Source organism: Pantherophis guttatus, chromosome 1 (genome assembly GCF_059756535.1).
Source record: "Pantherophis guttatus breed Tessera chromosome 1, ASM5975653v1, whole genome shotgun sequence".
NCBI lineage: Eukaryota > Metazoa > Chordata > Lepidosauria > Squamata > Colubridae > Pantherophis > Pantherophis guttatus.
In genome coordinates, this window is record NC_142063.1 from 79,456,765 (window position 1) to 79,477,566 (window position 20,802).

General features: G+C 35.9%; 1 protein-coding gene across 1 annotated transcript in view; it reads right to left on the bottom strand.

Annotated features, from left to right (window-relative positions):
* Window positions 1-20,802, bottom strand: part of EXT2 (exostosin glycosyltransferase 2) — a 76,153-nt gene that overhangs the window by 31,063 nt on the left and 24,288 nt on the right. The window lies entirely within an intron of this gene.

Consider the following 20,802-nt stretch of genomic DNA (forward strand, 5'->3'; position numbering starts at 1 on the left):
TGCTTTCAAATTACAATTTGGAGGGGGTGGGGTAAAATCTCTGGATGCCATCTTTAATTCAACTATGAGAGTATCTAGGGGTATCTAAACTTTCTCTTATATAGCTAGGATCAATATTAGTTTAAGCTATCCATGGATATGGACAAACTGCATGGTATGGTCAACTGTCCTCTGGAACTGTCCCAATCTGATTTATAACTTCTAGTCACACTTTATATAAAACAGGAAACTTCCTGGTTTAAAGGAAGTGATTCTTAAAATAGTGAAACTATTTTATGGTGTCTCTTGAGACTCTATTTAATCCTAAAGTTTTTCCATAGTTACTTAAAAGCCCTGGAGGAGCTGGGTGCTATTTGTATACTAATGACAATTTGTCACTAATGACAAATTAGTCTGTTCTGTATAAATTCACCCTCTCCCGGGAATAGCAGATAAACAGTTCCGGACTGCTTCTGAACTTGAATCTCTTCGTGTTTTCCAAATTAAGGCAAGCGGCACAGCATGTTTAGCTTGGCTGATATTAATGGAATCATCTCTAAAGCGCCAAATAGTTTCCCCAGGTAGTTTTGTGGAGATGTTGAACAGTTTTGGAAGCAGGATGGCAGCCTAAATATTAGATATCAGCCAATGCTTTCAGATTCTAATAAAGCAGGAGCTGTTAATGAATATTTGGCCCACTGAAGTTTGATATGAGGTGTCCTTGGTGCTCTCTGAGCTTGCTTGTTTTCTTATTTATTTATTTATTTATTAGTCCAATTTATATGCCGCCCTTCTCTGTAGACTCAGGGTGGCTTACAATGCATTATAGCAATAGCCTGCATACTTTTTTGTATATACCTGCTTATTAGGGCTTTCAGCCCCCCCAAGCGGTGTTGTTCTATACAAAGTTGGCTTATTGCCCCCACAATCCGGGTCCTCAATTTACCTACCTCAAAAGGATGGAAGGCTGAGTCAACCTTGAGTCTGGTGAGAGTCGAACTTGCACTAATTGCAGGCAGCTGGCAGCTAAGTGCTAGCACTTAACAGCACTTTAGTCCGCTGCACCACCGAGGCTCTTTTCTTGCAGACGTTTCATTACCCTAACTTGGGAACTTTTCAACCCCGAGCTACAAATATTCTCCTTTATTGATGAAGTTTGATATTTCATATTACATTGACATAAACAATGAACTGTATGTTAATATTGGACAGTGATAAGGTATTCTAAGAGGCTATGCAAACCTATAGGCTGTCAGAGCAAAAAGCTTCTTACTGAAAGAAGCATCAACAGAAACTTATCTACTTAAAGTGACATTTATTGAGGCAAATTGTTACATTCTTTAACTATATGGAAACTCTATTACAAGTATTTCATTTCAGAATAAGGAGCATCAGGTTATACCACAGCATACTGTATCTCTAAAATACATGAACATTCCATATTGCACCAATGACAGATGTTCAAGTTAGCATGCAAAAATCAGTAAATATTAAGTTGCAAAAAACAGCAAAATTAATAGAAACATATTAAACACGAGGACGCTATGTTTTGTCTGGAAAAAATCTTTGATTTTCATTTAATCACTTACAACTTCTAACTGGGAAGAAAATAAAATGTTAAGAGAAAAGAAGACGATGGCCTTCTAAAAGGGCAGTAAAAGTTAACTGTCTAAGCTGAAATGTCAGGCGCCATGGTGTTGTAACATTTTGCCCCACTGCAAGAGTCAAGTGTTCCCAGAGTGACACACTTCACACAGTTTATGAGGCCTTGAAGTATTGCTATTTTCATGTTGACAGACATTATTTTGAAAGCTTTGCTTTTGAAAATAAGTTACAGAGTACTCGTATATATTTTATTATCTTTAGCTCAGTTAGTTCTAGCAGAAGTACACTTCATCCAATTTTTAAATTAGTTTTGCCTTTAATTTAAGTTTCAGGACTTGCAAAGAACGTGATGAATTTAAACTTTTGCTTCTTATTTTTCCTAGCCATGAAATTATCAACTTCCCTTCTGCCATTAACAGCATGCTAGTACCCAATATTTAAATAATCTAAATATTATAAAATACATTCTCAAACTTGCATTAAGTGTGCTGAATATAAGTGTTCCAGATTAATATTTTTGGATGGCTTTTTAGTTTGTCTATGCAGGCTTTGGAATCAATTAAATGTTTAAATTGACTACTTTGAAATAATTATACTAGATACATGATGAAAGATAAAGTTCAAAGTTTTTTTATTTTAAAAAACTCTTTATTCTTTCCCAAGTGATATGTCTGGACACATTACAATGTCTCCTAGGAATTTGGGAAGAGATGGAAGTCCCCTAAATAAATTATTTTAAAAAAATTTTTACCAGTCTTCTTTTCACATGATTCTAATGGGCAGATATTGCTCATTTCATTTTCATGTGGAAAAAGTTGAACAACAACTGGGCATTAAAACTATTCTTAAAGCCTTTCCATTTTAAGTATATTAAACAATACTGTTGGCAATATTTAGCAAGTTTACATACCAAACTTACTCTACTACAGAATTCATTATTACAATGTATTTAATCTAGATCATCTGATCTTAAAATTAATTGGATGTAGAAAACAAAATCTATTATTTTCATTTCTTTTTCAGTTTCAAATTTACAAGAATCACAAAGTCCTTAGTTCAAAACCATTGTATGACCTTTCTAATATTTGTCATCCGGGACCACTTTCTATGGCTTCTCCATGGATTGCTGAAACACATCTGGCTCACTGATATGACTCCCAGTGGTGACATTAAGAAGGAAAAATAAAATGCTTTATTACATTAATTTCGCTAAAAATCAACAAACTGTTTTCTACTTTTTGCATTTTTATTCAAATGGATAACAATAAATAGGCATTATATAATATCTACCAGTTGTATTTGTTTATGCATACAGCAGTGTTAAGACTGATCCATATATTTAGGTAAGGAAATAGTCATTCACAAATTTAAGATGTAAAAGAATAAGTATGTACACCTGAAAATAAAAGTTCTTCTGAAGTTATCATCTTTCTTCTGAGGGATTTCCTGGTTATAGTATAAAGGGTCCATCTTCTCCTTGCCCAATGCTTGTGCTTTCCTAGTCATATAAACTCTACATACTGTAGAAGTAGAAAATATTGAGGGGTATTGAATGTATGCTTTTGTTTTGTTTCATTTTGTTTGTTTGTTTTACTGTTTTGTATTTTATTCCCTATGATAAAACAATTGATGATGATGATGATGATGATGATGATGATGATGATGATGATGATAGAACACTGTGGCAAAGTAAGCAAAGGTAGTACCAATAGTAATAGGCGCCCTGGGTACAATCCCAAAACAACTGGAGCACCACTTGAACACCATTGGCATTGACAAATTCGCCATCAGTCAATTGCAGAAGGTGGCTTTTCTTGGAACAGCGCCATCCTGCAACGGTATCTGTAACACTGTCAAACATCCAGATTTGCCTATCCCAGGTCCTTGGTAAGCACTCGATAGGTGGACAGAGATGCCAAACCTAGTCTGAACATCTGGCTGACTGTGCTATTATTATTATTATTAATAATAATAATAATCATCGCACAGTCAGCTAGATGTTCAGACTGGATTTGGCATTTTTGTCTACCTATCGAGTCCTTACCAAGTCCTTATCAACCACCAGCACCAATCAATGATATTTGTGATACATTTTTAAATGTTCAGTTGACTGAGTTTCATGTTTAAAGGAGGAGGAGGAGAGGAGGAGGAAGAAATATTGAGGACTTTGTGAAAAATTAATCTCATTTGATGTTTAATTCCTTGATGCCCATTTGTCTCAAACATCCAAGGCAAAAAAAGTTGACAAAATCCAAGACAGTTGCTGCATTTTCATTTCTCTCATTCCAAACAAAGGTATAAAATGCAGTAGTAGCTGTTAACCAAAAATTATGCTGGGCTAGTAAGGAATTGTCAGCTCAGACAGAATACTAAGTACTATACTGACTCCTCAACACAATAATCAGAAATTATTGGTCACCAGAATTATTGATTTAGTCACTGATCTGCCATTGTTATTTCTACAAAAGTAGCTTCTAGGTGGATTTAGAGTAACAAAAAGAAAAGGATGATATAAATTCGCTCATTCTTTCTTTCTGCTTGCACTGTTTGTTTAGGATTATATGCTAATATTTTGATTTTGTTCCTTCAAGTCCCAAGTCTGAAGACCCGGCTGTTTCCCCAGGCATTTGGGCCAGGAGGTTAAACAAGCTCTATTGCTGATATGGCTTTTTATCATTGAGATGTATTGATTTACCTCGGGCACTGTGAGTTTTTGGTTGTAGCTGTGGTTTTAATCCTTGCGTGCCATCCAGAATCATTGTCATGAGATAGGTGGCCTTTATGAATCATTGAAATAAAGAAATAAGTCAGACTTGACTCTTAGCAGCCACATAGTCAGACCTTATTCAGATCATTTATATTGGAACTACAGGTAGTCCTCATTTACTTACATCTTGTTTGGTGGCCATTCAAACTTACAATGACATGGAAAATAGAAACTTATGACCTGTCCTAAGTCATTTCAGCATCTCCATGGACATAAAACAAGGATCAAGTATTTTCAGGCCTTCAGAACCAACTGATGAACTAAATAAACAAATGCCCTGACTGAAAGATCTCCTTTCAGGAACAAAATTCCTCACCATCCAGTCAGAGCTGAAGAAGCTTCTTGGATGAGAAGCAAAATATCTTCAAAGAAAAAAAAAGTCCAATTGCCGCTTGAAAAAGCATCTTTGGGACATGGAATTCCATGCACTTACCTGAGAACAACAGTGTTCAAGAACAATTGGATAGAACAATGTGGACTGCATCATTCAGAAATCAGGGAGCCAATAAATAATCCAATCCCCCCAAATTCTAGAACTTATTTTGACTAAGTGTTCTACCAACCTCAAATTACATTAGTTATCTTACAAAGCCAAATCCACACAGTATATTCACATTGCCCAAAATTACTGCAAATATAATTATGGATATTCCGTATTGCCCACAACTGCGTATTCTATCTGTTACAATATGATTGCCAACTGAATAAAAAGGTGAAAAGGATTCAGCTATATTTTTTGACAGGTGATGGACAGCTCCTGAAATAGAAAGCAATAGGTTTCTAGTCTCGAGAGTATCACTTTCAAATATATCAATGTTCTAAGGGTGGATCAGTTTTCCCTGCTGTAGGCATCCTGCTGAGAGGTGAAGTCCCAAGAAAAATATAGGAATCCGGCAGCAAGGCTTTGAGGTGGCAGGAACCAAGGGAGGTTCAAAGACAAGGCTGGTCAGTGGGTAGCACCTCCAAGCACCATAGAGGTTAGAGGTTAGTAAAGCAGGAGCCACTGTCCAATAAAACAGTGTTTAGAAAACCTACTTGGCAGATAAATTGAGGATCTGCTTACACCTTTCCCAGCTTTCTTAGCTGCATACTGATGCTTCCCACTGTGATTTAGTACAATGTCCCTAGCATCTACCTTAGTTACAAGCTGCCTGACTCTAGACGTGGGCAGTTTAAATGTGGCTGGAAACTTTTAATCAGTTTCCAACATCATAAATAAATAAATAAGCACCCACTGTCACAAAATTGATTTATCACTAAACTAACAAAATAGAAGATTTCCCATGGGGAGAGATAAAAAAACCAAATTCACTGGCTTTAATACACATAGACCTCCAGGTCCTTCTTACTTCTGAAAATCTCTTATGCTGGTGATTGTTTGAGCTGTTCTTTATTCTATTCCAGTAAAGTAAGTACTAAACTTCCTGAGGTTTCTGTGAATCAAATTAATATGGTTTCCCTCTAAAAGAGATTTAGAGACCTTCAGATTTGAAATCTAGAATTAGCTGAAATTGGACCTAATCCTATTTCATGAAATATGCAAGAACATCACTGAGGATGTGAAATGTTCCTGTACTACTATGATCAATACTCAGAATATGGGTTATAAATCAATTTTTAAAGATGATATATAAATAAATATAAATTTTATTCTTTTCTAAAAAATAAACTTCTAGTTTTAAAGAATAGAATTCTCATAATAGATGACAATAGATAATGGTACTGTTTTACAGGACAGTGAAGCTAAGCAATTTGTAAAATGTAAAGTATTTGTTTTCTCTCCTTCAGGCTAAACCTATCCAGCACTTTCAATACTTCCCATAATTGTTTTTTAATAGTTCATTATTATCTGCACTACTCTTTTCTATAGATTTATTTATCTATTTACTTATTTTTCACATTTCTGAACCACCCATCTCCCTCAGAAAGGGACTCTGAACAATGTACAATAAAATATTAAAATATAAAAGCACCATATAAAAGTTAAAAACTTAAAATTTAGAAGGTGGCAAAGACAATTGAACCCTGTTAAAAAAATAATTAAAAAGGCAAAGGAAGGGTTCTCAGGGCATCAACCAGCCCCATGGCTGGTTGCATGGATCTCCATACAAGGCAAACCCCATCCAAGACCAAAGATGATAAAACTCCTGGATACAGAGAGGCCAACCTACTTCAGCTGACCTGGGGTCAGCAGATATCTATTGTTCCCCATCCAGGCCACAGCCTCCAGGCACCATGATACAGCATCACTCACTTCATCCATGATGGAGTTATATAACTGGGTATCATCAGCATATTGCTGATAACTCATCCTGTGGTGATGGATGATCTCACCCAGCGGTTTCATGCAGATGTTAAAAAGTAACAGAGACAGCCCTGAGCTCTGTGGAGCTTATCTTTAACCATTTATCTTATCCTTGTCTATGTAATAGTTTGATATCAGAATTGGACAAAGAATTACAGATGTGACCTGAACAACACAATATAGAATGCTCTATCTTTCTAGAAGACAGTTGTTTAATAGATCTTTTTAAAAGGCATTCAAATTAATGCCTAAGATTCTACAATTCCACTTAAATCTTCCTAGTAAGTGGCAGTTATCAGAACTATTTTCCAATACAGAACTATTTTCTTGCTGCTAAGGATCTTTTAGAATGGGAAAAAATGGTTTCTGCTTCATATATTTGATAAGCTGGGGGAAAAAATGTCAAGGCCTGACATTAACGAAGAAAGAATTGTAGAAAGGCAGCCTAGAAAGGATTAATGTGAGGTTAGATGTTCAAGTTACACAGACTAAAATACTACAAATGGCAGTTGGATAAAAGTGCTTTTCAATGTAATAAGAATTCTAATAAGCCCCCAGAGAGAAACATGTTTTTTTCAGGAGAAAAGATGGATGGTTAAAAGTCAAATATACTAATTAAAAACCATTTGAAAACCTAGAATTTGCTTATAATGATTTTTAAAATTATATTTTTAGACTCATTGATCAAATACATTGTAGTCTGACTAGCGGTAAATCCTGTTATTACATACAGGGCAAAAGAAAGGCTGGTATGCAGCCCTATTAGACAGTTTTCCCTCAGACCTCAGTCTGATTTGCTCACAATCTACCTAATACGATTTTTCCCCCTTGAGTTTAAAAACAGGAGATTTCTCATGCCTGCGCACATTGCCTGGAGCCAGTAATAGCTTATATAGCTGTCAGCAAACTGATAAGAGCCAAAATTACTCCGCAGAGTCCTCTTTAAAGAAGAGCCAAAAGCAGCCCATTAAATTAAAAGGGGGAAGGGTCACAGAAACCAGTCACTCATGCTGTTAATGTAGCATTAAAAACAAATACATATATTATTTACTCCAGAAAATGTCTGCTTTGACCTGGAGATTGAAGCCCACTTGGAGGTCAGAGTTGAAGCATTTGGAAAAGTAAAAATTCTCCTTTTTGAGTTTTTTTCCTGAATGAAAAGGTTAGAAAAGCACTAACTTCACTCTCCTTTTTGGTATTAAAATGAGAATGGCATGACAACAATAACAACAGCAAAGATGGAGGAGAAGGGAGAAGATGGAATTATTTCCCCATTAAAGCCCACAGCTTGTTTTGCTCATTGCACAGTAATATGGTAAGATGGCTACTAGAAAATAAGATTCAACTGCTACTACTCAAAATGCACCCAAGCCCCCACCCCCAAATGAAATAAATATTACAATGGCATGGAATGTTATTGAAATAGTTCTTCACATTGTGGGAAAAAGCCCTGTTAGTCTCTGATGGCAAATCAGGATCTGGTAGTACCTTTTCCATCTAAACAATTTTATTAAAAAGCACAAGCTTATATGAGCTACAGCTCACTTCATTAGATGCTTGATGAAATAACAGTATGTTTTCCATCATCTGCTTGAGCCTGTCAGCATCTCTGAACAGATAAGAGTACTGTGGGATGCACATAAGGGGAAGTCTTTCTGTATTCCACACCATTGTGTCCTTATACCAGTTTAGCAAATGAAAACCAAGATGTTAACAAATATCAGCAATTTAGATGTAAGGTAAATACATTTCCATTTGTTTCAATTTAAATCTAATATTTGTCTATTTCCAGATTAAATATCAACCAAAAACCTATCAAAAATAACACAGGTGGCCATATTTCAGTACTGCAGAATACATTATGCCCATAAAGTAGATACTGCTGAAAAATAATGACTCAGGTAAGAAAAGATACAACCTAGAAATCAAGAAGCACTCCTGATTCTGTCTTCAAATCTAATGTTATACTGAGGGAGCCTTTATGTATATCATTTCTGTTATTAGACATTTGGAAACCAGAAATCACTACCAAACTACTGCAAATAGCCCAGCGGTCTAGCGATATTACCTGAACTAGCTTCTGCCCATCCTGATCTAGATTAAGGTGACCAGATTTTAACATTGGTAAAGAGGGACACTGTGGGCGTGGCTTATTTTGTGGGCGTGGCTAGCTGGTCACGTGACTGGGTAGGCGTGGCTAGCTGGTCACGTGACTGGGTGGGTGTGGCTAGCTGGTCATGTGGCCGGGTGGCCATGGCTATGTGTATAGGGTAAGGTGAACAGATTTTAACATTGGTAAGAAGGACACCATTGTGGGCGTGACTTATTGTGTGGGCGTGGCTTGGAGGCCATGTGACTGGGTAGGCGTGGCTAGCTGGTCATGTGACCGGGTGGCCATGGCTATGTGTATAGGGACTACTCAGAGGGCTGAAAAGTCATTTCTGACAGGTCCTCACACTTTTGACTGGTCCTCACACTTATGACCATCCTCACATTTATGCCCATGCAGCATCCTTAACAACCATGTCACTCATTTCACAACTGCTTCTCTTCACCATGGTGATAAGATAGAGCAAAAAACGTAAAATGTGAAGACAGTCGTAAGTTCGAGGACTGGTCAAAAGTGCGAGGACCAGTCAAAAATAACTTTTTCAGCCCTCTGAGTAGTCCATATGCATAAAAGGATACAGCAATAGAGAGGGATGAAGGAAGGGAAGGGAAATTAGAGTAGGAGTGAAGGTAAGAGGGGGAGGAAGAGAGGAGGAGAAGGAGAAAGGAAGAGGAAGTAGGGAGGAGAAGAAGAGGGGGGGAAGAGAAAGTAAGAAGGAAAGAAAAGAGAGAGGTGGTAGGTTTGAGGAGAAAGATTGCTGTACAATAAAAAAGATGAAAGGGAAGAAAGCCAATCCCAAACAAATATAAAGATATTAAGATAAAGAATGAATGGTTAAACTTTAAAGAATAAAAGAGAACAAATATGAATAAATAGCAGTAATTAGAAACACACATACAAACATACAATTTATTTTCTTTGAACAGAGTATTTGGCCGGTTCACAAATTTAAACAGTGTTTAGTCACTTCAATTAAATTTACAATTTCTATATTTCCTTTTTGCCATATTTATTCCTCATCTATTTTTAAAAAAAAACCAATATTACCCTTCATCCTCATCTCTAATCTTAATCAAATTCAATTTTTCCCTTCTATTCTATATTATACCCCTTCCCATTGTCATCTATTTTTATATCCATCCTCACATTGTTTAATTATGTAATTATGTAATACAGTTGTTTAATACAAATTCAACATTTTAATATAAATCAATTAGTTATAAAACTATCTTTTTTGTATATTAATCAATATGAACATGAATATTCCTATTATTTCCATGCAATCCAATTTCTTACAAATCAATTAATTATATTTACCAATAATAATAAACCAAATAATTTCCCCCATATATTCCTCTGAACCACAACTTAACCATTTCTGCTTTCAACACAATATACAATTAATAGTATCTCAATTATTACAATTCCCTAGTTAAATACAGCTTTTTTTTCTTTTGTGTTTTAAAATCTTGAACTCTCCTCCTAAATTTCCCATTGTTTGCAGTTTTTCACCTACCTTTTTTGGGGAGGAAAAATAAAAATAAAAATAAATCTCTCTCTGCCTCATTTTGTCACGCTGCACCAAAGATCCTGGTTTCGGTTTCGTTTCTGCAGCTTAGCTAGGGGAAAAAAAAACTCTTTACACTGATTGCCTGTAGGGCGGCCCTTTGAAGCCCCGGGCAAGAGTTTAAACAGTTTTTTTTTCTTCTAGCCATCAGCTGGGGCTCAAGAGGCAGCGGGACTCAGGAGGCAGAATGAAAAATCGGGACTTTTTTGAAACGCCGCGGGACGCGGGACAAATTGCTAAAAAGCGGGACTGTCCCGCCAAAAGCGGGACGTCTGGTCACCTTAATCTAGATACACTTTCCCCAAAACGCTTCTGGCTCACCAATAAATTACTGTAATTCAAAATAATAAAACCAAATGTGTCTAAAGACTAATATCCCCCTTTATGCTCCTTGAATCTTTGAGACTTAATCACTTCATACTATATATCTCTAGGAACCTGTTATCAGCTCCTCCTTTCTGCAGCTGTTCTCTAATATTTTCATGTGTGGTAACACTTCGTTATTCCGTGTATAGGAGTTCTCAGACTCTATTCTCTGCTCACTATTGATGAATGACTTCTTCAAGTCTCATGATTCCCTGAACCACCCACACAGAAACTACACAATTTTTCTTTCAGTGATGCTGCTTTGGTTTTACTATTATGTTTTTTCTCATAGTCAGCCTGTAATTCACTTCTGTTGTTTTTCCCTTTGAAATGATAAAACAATACATTTCTGTTTTTTTGGCAAAGCTTTTAACTCATTTCCTACTATTTCTTTGTACCATTCTCCCCCCCCCCACCCCCTTATGTTTTGTTGTCACATTTTGGTATCCTCTAAATTCCTTCTCAAAATGTACCCATTTCAAGAAAACATCAGTTAAAATTCATAGTTCCTATTCTCTCACGACAATTCAGTCTATACTAAAGCCTACACTTCGAACAGACCTTTGTTTTGTCATACTGGGTTCAGACAACCTGGTGCTGACACACTATTGGGCATCCCGACAACTTGCTAGTGCCACCAGACTCTTCAGCCATCCAACATTTTAAAAAATTGAATGAATGAAATATCATAGGAAACTGACATGTCTCAAAATAAAGCCGTACCCTTCCACATCATAATTATGCGTGAAAATTTCTTTAGGCTCCACTGGACTTCAGAGAGCCAGTTTTTTGGGGACCAGCACCCCTGCTGTATGATTACTTTGTGAGCAGACAAGTATCCCATAGCAAAAAAATGTTCTCATTATATCCAGTTCATGCTCTCAAAATCCCAAATCTGCTCGTCTAAAAAAGTTGTCCACCTGTCTTACATCTATAAAACACAACACATACCAATAGTATTAAAAAAAGGAAAACTATGGACAGTTCTTAAACCACAGAACATCTTTATTTATTCTTTTTAGAATAAATGTGAAAAGAAATATGTAAGAACCAGCCATCAGAAGGAAAACTCTCCAAAAACAAAACGGGGCCAAATTTGATATGGGAAGAAAAAAATAGGCAAAAGCAAAACGTGTTTTCCTAACTAGTTTTCCTATGTTGCTATTTTAAGAAGGAAAAAAAATATTAGAATAGAAAAACAAATAAAGTTTGTATTAAGATTTTATTTTGTATTCTTGCATACCTGCTATCTTGATCTTTTATTTTTACAAAGGTCAAACAATGATTATGGGATAATCATCACCACTAAGGATAGCTTTATAGGACTACTTCAGGCATACTCGAGAGTTTAGTTTTCAGGCTCCATGTGGATTTAACATAAAGGCGGGCAAGTTGGAGAAGAATGCTTACTAAGGGGCTTTTATAGAAATCAGACTGGCTATAGAGCTTCTTAACAGACATGGGGTGGTCTTGAAATATCCATGTGTTCAGCCAGCGTGCTTTAACTTTCTTAAATTCAATTGGCTCTTGCCTCTTCCAAGCAGCAAGTCTGCTGGGGCTAGATAAAGCCAGAAGAAGCCTCTGGTTTCTGTAAAACTAGAAGAAGGAGCTTTGTTTGAGGAGATGGGGGGCAGAAGAAGGACATTTACACACTTCATGCACACATGGTCACCATATTTTTATTCTTTTAAAGGCATAAATGCATGGATTAAGCCTGAACACAAATCAGATTGCAGAATTAGTGGTGGGGTATCGGGTAGATTTAGATCAAGTAGATTAGTAATTAAATTTCCAAGTAGATTTGTATGGCTAAATGTTTAGCCTATTTGAAAATCTGAATTGTAGGACTTGCTTAAGATCTCAGTGCAAGTCAGAGATAAAGGAAAAGGAAAAGGAAATCTTCCACCTTCCACATTTTAACACCACAAAATATTTCAAATCACAAAATACCACAGCTTCTTATTTCTGGTTTATAGATTTCAAGGTGTTTTTTGGCTGCTCTCAAAAGTGAGGTGACATTGAATAACGTTTGCTTCTAAACAACTCAAGTCCACCCATGAGAAAATACTGCACACCAATCTTAACAGCAATGATTAGTTCCAATACAGTATGGAATGCATTTTCCCTCAGCAGAAGAAACTCATATACCTATCCAAAAGCATTTTGCCAGTAAGTTTTGTGTGTGTCTGTGTGGATTTATGCTGTTTCTTCATTAAAGGTTTCTTTTGTTTATGAGACACAACCATTTAAAATATATAAAACAATTTTAACAAAAATAGTACAGTTTAGAAATTATTTCAATATTAGAACCAATATGTTTTAATGTATGAACTATAGAAATTTAATGTAGTAGTCATCAAATAGTCAAGAAAGTGCTTAAATTAGAACATATCTCAGTGCAAATAACTCACTTCTAATTTCAGACTTTTCTCAGGCATTTTATAGCCACAAATAGCTGCTTTAAATCTATGTTACTCTACATGGTTGCAGTACAAATATTACAAACATGCACATACATATGTTTGAACGTATTCTAATACTACACTATATGTGGATTATCAAATACTATTTTCAAATGGAATATCAAACTGGTTTTAGATTATGACACTTCAAACACAAAGGGATATACGGTTAAGTGTTACATTTAACTTTCCCAAATCATACAGTAGTACCATGAACAGTATTATTACGGCAAGATGGGCAGCAAACAGATTGACTGACTGACTGATTGACTCTGTAAGTGCAGTGGAGGACAATGAAAAAATGAGATTAAATATAAAGAAGAACAAACGAGTGACAAATACCACCAATCTTAGAATTGACAATAAAGATACTGAAATGTTGAATGGCTTATGCCCAATTATCCTAACCAACAAAGATAAAGACCCAGCAATCAAAAAATATGCTGCAGGCTAGCACTTTGTTAGAGTAGCCATGAAGGCTTTAGAAAAAATATTTAGATGCTAAAATGTCCTTATATATACAAGGATCAGAATTATGCAGGCAGTGGCTTTTCCTGTGTTTTCAGTGTTCAAAACTTAAAGTATTAAGTATAGTGATTCACTAGAACTTCTCCCATAAAGTTCACTGCCTGTTCAAATTAATTATTATTATGGTTGATCACATAGTTAGCCAGATATTTATTATTAATATTATGATTCATCACAGTATCATGAATGAATCTGGCATTTTTGTCTACCTATCAAGTCCTTCCCAAGGACCTGGGATAGGCAGATGGTGTTTGATGGTGTTTAAGTGTATTGGCTCAGGATGCAAACTGTTCCAAGCAAAGCTGCCTTTTGCAATTGACTGATTATTTTGTCAATACTGAAGGTGTTCAAGTAGTGCTCTAGTTGTTTTGGGATTGCACCCAAGGTGCCTATTACTATTGGCATTATCTTTGCTTTCTTTTGCCAGAGTCATAATACTCTTATTCGCAGGTTTTTGTATTTTCTAATTTTCTCCAGTTCTTTCTCTTCTGTTGACTCCAGTTACTATAATGTCCACAATCCAGACTTTTTTTTTTTTTTGTCTTTCTTATCAAGAATTGTAAATCCATGGTGCTATATTGTCTATTTGAATTCTTATTATTATGGTTGGTCATACAGTTATCATTATGGTTGGTCACATGGTCAACCGGATATTTAAACTGGATTTAACATTTTTAGCCACCTATCAAAGAACCTGGCATAGGCCAATGTTTTGTTTGATTGTGTTAAAGGTATTGTTGCAGGATATTACTTTTTTAATCCACTTTTTTATATATAGCTCAAGGCAGTGAACACACTCAATACTCCTGCTTCCTTTTTTCCCACAACAATAAAAAAATAAAAAATAAAATAAAAAGCAGAACATGGAAATATAAATAAGTTATAATATGCGTGAATTTCATGCCTGTACATGCTAGTCTTTTGCTATCCTTCAATTGAGCAGCAAGAAAAAGCATCTCTGGAGGCAACTATGCTTAGCTGTGGTTTCCTACTTTATTTTGCTTCTTACACAAATTGAGGAGTAAAGCAGAAGCAAGGGACTGAAAATAATTATATAAACTTGTGCAAATAATTGTGTTCTAACCAAGAAACATATCTGCTTGTAGCCAATCACAAATAGTCATGAAAATAATGTCATAGATAAAATGTTAAATATTACATTACAGTAAATGAACCAGAAAAATCTAAAATAATGAATAATAGAGTTGGAAGGGACTTTGGAAGTTTTCTAATTCCCTACTCAAGCAGGAAACCCTAGACCATTTCAGACAAATGATTGTCCAATCTCTTCTTAAAAATCCCCAGTGATGGAGCACCCACAACTTCTGGAGGCAACTTGTTTCACTAATTAATTGTTCTAACTATAAGGAATGTTTCCTTAGTTCTAGGTTGGTTCTCTTCTTAATTAGTTTCCATCCATTGCTGCAGGGATGAAATTTTGATGCAATTCAAAAATTGTTCAGCCACGTATGATGTTTCTTTTGAAGCTATATCTGGACGTTAAGCACATTACATTAGTTTTAAAAATAGTTCAGGAAGTGGGGACACAAATATAGTAGACATCAAATCACATACATAAACAATATAAAAGAAAATATTCTAAAACTACACAAAAGAATAATTTTCTCTAAGGGTTCTCATTTCATCAAATAATACCATTTCCCCCAAAATAAGACATCTCCTGATAATAGGCCCAATCGGGCTTTTGAGCGCATGGCAATAAGGCCAAGCGCTTATTTCAGGGTTCAAAAAAATATAAGACAGGGTCTTATTTTCAGGGAAACACGGTAGTATCTTTGCTTCTTACCAGCCCCAAGTATCGGGTTTAAGTTATGAATTGTCTTAACTCAGCTCCTAAAGCTTTATAACCTATTCTTTTGTTTAATCATGGATGCTTCCACAACAGCAAGGAGGTATAGCTCTTCTAAGACAAGTATGAAAGGAAAGAACAGAATCCAGCAAGGATCTGCAGTCAATAACCTAAAGAACCATAACACTTCCTTTGTTATCCTCACCTCATCCACTTCATATTAGATAGAAAACAAGTATGTTTTTAACCTCTGTGTCAAGGGCCATCTTTAACCAATCATTTAGTTCCATAGCAAAAGAGACAGAAAAAAGAAAGAAAAAATGAACAGCTGCTGAGCAGGTGGTAGAAGTTTTGACACATCTTCACACAAATTAAACATTTGCATCCACGGACTATTTTTCCATTCAATATCTATGCTGGAGACAATTTTTCTGAATATGTATTTCTTAACAAATATCAAATAACTTTATGTCACTTCTAAGATTCCACAGATACCTTAATATAAAATCTTATTAATAAATAAGACTGATCATAAATGAAATGTGTGTATTCTGTGCATGAAGTAGCAGATATGTTTAGCAAACCAGTATATTTTATATACTGTTATATAAAATATAGAATATATTGTTATGCTTTATAAAATGAGAATACTTATTCTAGAAAAAATACAATACATTCTATCTAACAAGCATTCAAAGATATGCTTTTGGCTTTATTGATATATTGACACACACACACAGTATATTGGGAGTCCAAATGAAAGTAGACTCAATTACAGAAAAACCTTCGGTTAATGGATCATTCATGGGAAGGGATTATCAGTTAAATCCAAAATCTGTTTAATATGAATTTAAATAATTTGTGTCAGCTTAGCCAATTGCATAACTGTGTCACTGACATAAAAGATTTTATTTTCAATAAATATTAAATAATAGATTCACCCTTGATTTAATGGATTCTAGTTAATTAAGTAACAGTGGGATGATACTGTATCTGAAGTCTGTTAAATCAAATTTCAGTAAACCCACTACTTTATATTATTAACATAACAAAGATATGGGGATTTAATTTTTTAATTAATACTAGAAATTTTGAACTAGATTAAAAATGTATTAATAATAATCCAAGAAAATCCATAGATACAAATATTGGTAGTTATTGTAGAATTTAGGAGAAATCCCCATACAGTGATTTCCAGGTAAGTAAAACAACATTAAAAACTTAACATTAAAAAAAAAATTCATGAGTTAGTCACATTCTGAGGGGTTTTTTTTATAATGTAGTCAAGTCAACTGACATTGACTGTACTCTGCTCTAGAATTTATTCTAATAGTTTATCGTTTTCAGAAGAAACACATTAGCACATATTGATTTAGAAAAAAGGTAAATAAGGTTCTTTACCGACTAAATAACTAAACTGATTAATAATCCATTTTTAAAATACCATATAATGAAACTGTAAGCATTATATACCAAAATACAAGTAAAAGAAATATTATATTTAAGCTACTGAAAAGGATGTAAAACTCACTATTTTAAGAAAACCTAGCATTAATTAGCATTAATTTTTAGGAAAGTATTTAATCTTTAAATATTTAAACCCATATATAAAAATAAGATTTTAAGAATATGCTCTTATTTGCAGCTTCAACTAGTATATATATCCTGCAATGTAAAATGAAACTAAAAATTTAATTGAACAATACAGTAGTCAGAATATTTGCCCTACTAGAATGTTGCAAAAAAAAAAAAGAGTAACAGATTGATTCAAAGATCAACATTTGCAATTTTGTACCCATTAATAATACTCTTGAGTATACAAATAAAGAAATTATTTTGTTAAATCCTAATAGTTTTGAACAAAAGTTTCAGACTGAAAGAAGAGTTCAGCAGAAGAACAAATTACATGTCGAATGTGAGGAATCTCATTGTTATAAAGAGTGCTCAAAAATGGACTCACACAGGTCTGGAATAGCCTATGTTGGAATTGACAGGGTGGGGGTTGATTAGATGAACCATTGGAGCCCTTCCAATTCTACAATTCTGTGATTTCAGAACACTGACAGATGTGGCTCTAATTTCATTCCTACATTTTTGCCAGATGTTGCATCCTCAATAGACTAAAGAAAAGAAACAGGGAAGGGAAGTATCTATAAACATAATTACAAATTTAAGGATATGTATTTACAGTTCTATGCATTACTCTTGCAGGGTATGTATATGTAATAGTATAATAAAAAAGTAGAATGCTAAATAATATGGATACCTGATCACATTAAGATCAACTCTTCTTTGCTATTTTCAATAGTACTCAGAAATTAACCATTTCTAGCACAATTGTAGTGTTTAACTAACTCATCTCCAAATAGAGAGTCTAGCAAAGGCTATGAAAATCATAATGAATCAAGGGAGCAGAGACCTCTTCTGGTTATTTGTCATATTGGCAAAAATTCATAGCAAAACAAAAACCTCAGTGGGATCTCTTTCTCAGACTTAAGTAATCTAATTACCTCATAAATAATCCAAGTCCACATTAGTTTCCAGGACTGCCCTCATCTCAATTGACTTGAGTAGGAAAACTATTACCTCCTCATAAATTTGGCCCTTACCTTACAGAATGAGTTTTCCTGATATTTATGCTTGATTTCATATACTTCAATATCCTCCTTGTAACCTTGATTACATTCCCTAGACACTTTTTATTTTTATAATGAATAGGATTGATAGATTGATTCCTCATTAAAGTTCTTTAAAACAAGTTCCAGGCTTTGTTTTTCCAAAGAAATTTTGAGCATTCAACTGATCTACAGTCCAAAACAGAAGGTTCACATTTTAAAACTAATGCTGGATTATCATTCTAAAAACAAACTTGTTTTAAAGTTCCAACAGACTTTATGTCTGAACTTTAAATATCAGTTCTCCTAAATCACATGCATTTATCATTTATTGGTGGCTCAATGGTTAGAATGCAACTTTGCAGTACTGCAGGCTAACTCTTCTGTCCACTACCAGAAGTTCCATCCTGACCGGCTCAAGATTGACTTGGCCTTCCATTCTTCCGAGTTTGGTAAAATGAGGTAAAATGAGGACCCAGATTGTTTGGGGCAATATGCTGACATTGTAAACCACTTAGAGAGGGATGAAAAGCACTATGAAGCAGTATATAAATTTAAGTGCTGTTGCTATTTACCCAATTTTCCTTTTATCTACATTTTTACTTATTCACTTATTCTCTTCCTCTTTTTCATTGAACACTTAGTATAGACAATAATAACAGTCATAAGAACATGTCTGCGTAAATATAGAAGATAAACAGAGAAGCAGGTATCTCACTGTTCCCAGAATTTGGATAGCACATAAAGGCAGTCCCCAGGTTAAGAACGTTTGACTTATAGAAAACTTGTACTTACGAAAGGATTATCAATTACTAAAAACTAAGAATGGTATTCTCTTTCTTCAAGCTGATAACGTAATGAAGCTGTGTGGTGTTTTCATGAAAACCTGAAGCAGAATGTTTTTAATGCATACCCTGTTTTCAACAGTTAATGAAAGGAAGCAGAATGCTATCTGCCATTATTAGTAACAAGCAACCCATTCATAAGTTTAAGTTACAACTTAATAAAATTTCAACTTAAAGACAGATTTAGGAATGCATCTCATTCTTAACCTGAGACTGCCTGCACATTAAAATGCTGGCTTCCATTTTGTAATGCAGAATATGGCTGTCTATCACCTTCTTAAAAGTATCTGTGAAGTGTTATAAGTGTTATATTTATTTATTTAATCTTTTATTCATTCATTTACTATGCTAACAAAGCCACAGTCTGTTTTACATAATCTATAAATAAAGTATGTAAAATTTATTTATTTATTTATTTATTTATTTATTTATTTATTTATTTATTTATTTATTTATTTATTTTATTGAATTTCTATACCGCCCTACTCCCGAAGGACTCAGGGCGGTGCACAGCCATGAAATAAAACACATAGATATACAAAATTTAAAATCGAATAAAATGAATTAAATAAATTTGGCTGAATTAGTACCCATAATTTAAGATACCCATATTTTAAAATACATTAAAAATTTAAAATTTACACTTAAAAGGGAGAAGATTTAGGCGAGGCCAGCTTGATGAAATAAAAGTGTCTTCAACTCGTGGCGGAAGGTGCGCAGATCCGGAATCCTCCGTATCTCTGGGGGGAGCTCATTCCAGATCGTCGGTGCCCCCACAGAGAAGGCTCTCCCCCTAGGGGCCGACAGCCGACATTGTTTGGCCGACGGCACCTGGAGGAGCCCCTCTCTGTGGGAGCATACTGGTCGGTGGGAGGCTGTTGATGGTAGTAGGCGGTCCCGTAAGTAACCAGGTCCTAAGCCATGGAGCGCTTTAAAGGTGGTAACCAGAACCTTGAAGCGCACCCGGAAGACCACCGGGAGCCAGTGCAGCTCGCGCAGGAGAGGTGTTACATGGGAGCTCCATGTTGCTCCCATAACCATCCGCGCGGCCGCACTCTGCGCCAGTTGGAGCCTCCGGGTGCACCTCAAGGGGAGCCCCATGTAGAGAGCATTACAATAGTCCAGACGAGAGGTGACGAGGGCATGAGTGACTGTGCGTAACGAGTCCCGATCTAGAAAGGGACGCAACTGGCGAATCAGGCGAACCTGATGAAAAATCCTCCCGGTCACGGCCGTCAAGTGCTTTTCTAAAGACAGCCGTGAGTCCAGGAGGACGCCCAAGTTACGAGCCCTTTCTGTGGGGGCCAATGATTCTCCCCCAATAGCCAGCGATGGCGCCAGCTGACTATATCGGGACGTCGGAAACCACAGCCACTCGGTCTTGGATGGGTTGAGCCTGAGCCCATTTCTCCCCATCCAGATCCGTACGGCCTCCAGGCACTGGGACATCACTTCAAGGGCATCGTTGGGGTGGTCCGGGGTGGAGATGTACAGCTGGGTGTCGTCAGCGTACAGATAGTACTTCACCCCGAAACCACGGATGATCTCGCCCAGCGGCTTTACATAAATGTTGAACAGAAGGGGCGAGAGAACCGATTCCTGCGGCACCCCACATATAAGGGGCCTCGGGGTCGATCTCTGCCCCCCTGTCAACACAGACTGCGACCGGTCAGAGAGAAAGGAGGAGAACCACCGTAAAACGGTGCCTCCCACCCCCAACCCTTCCAGCCAGTGCAGCAAGATACCATGGTCGATGGTATCAAAAGCCGCTGAGAGGTCTAACAGGACCAGGACAGAGGAACAGCCCCTGTCCCGAGCCCTCCAGAGATTGTCAACCAACGCG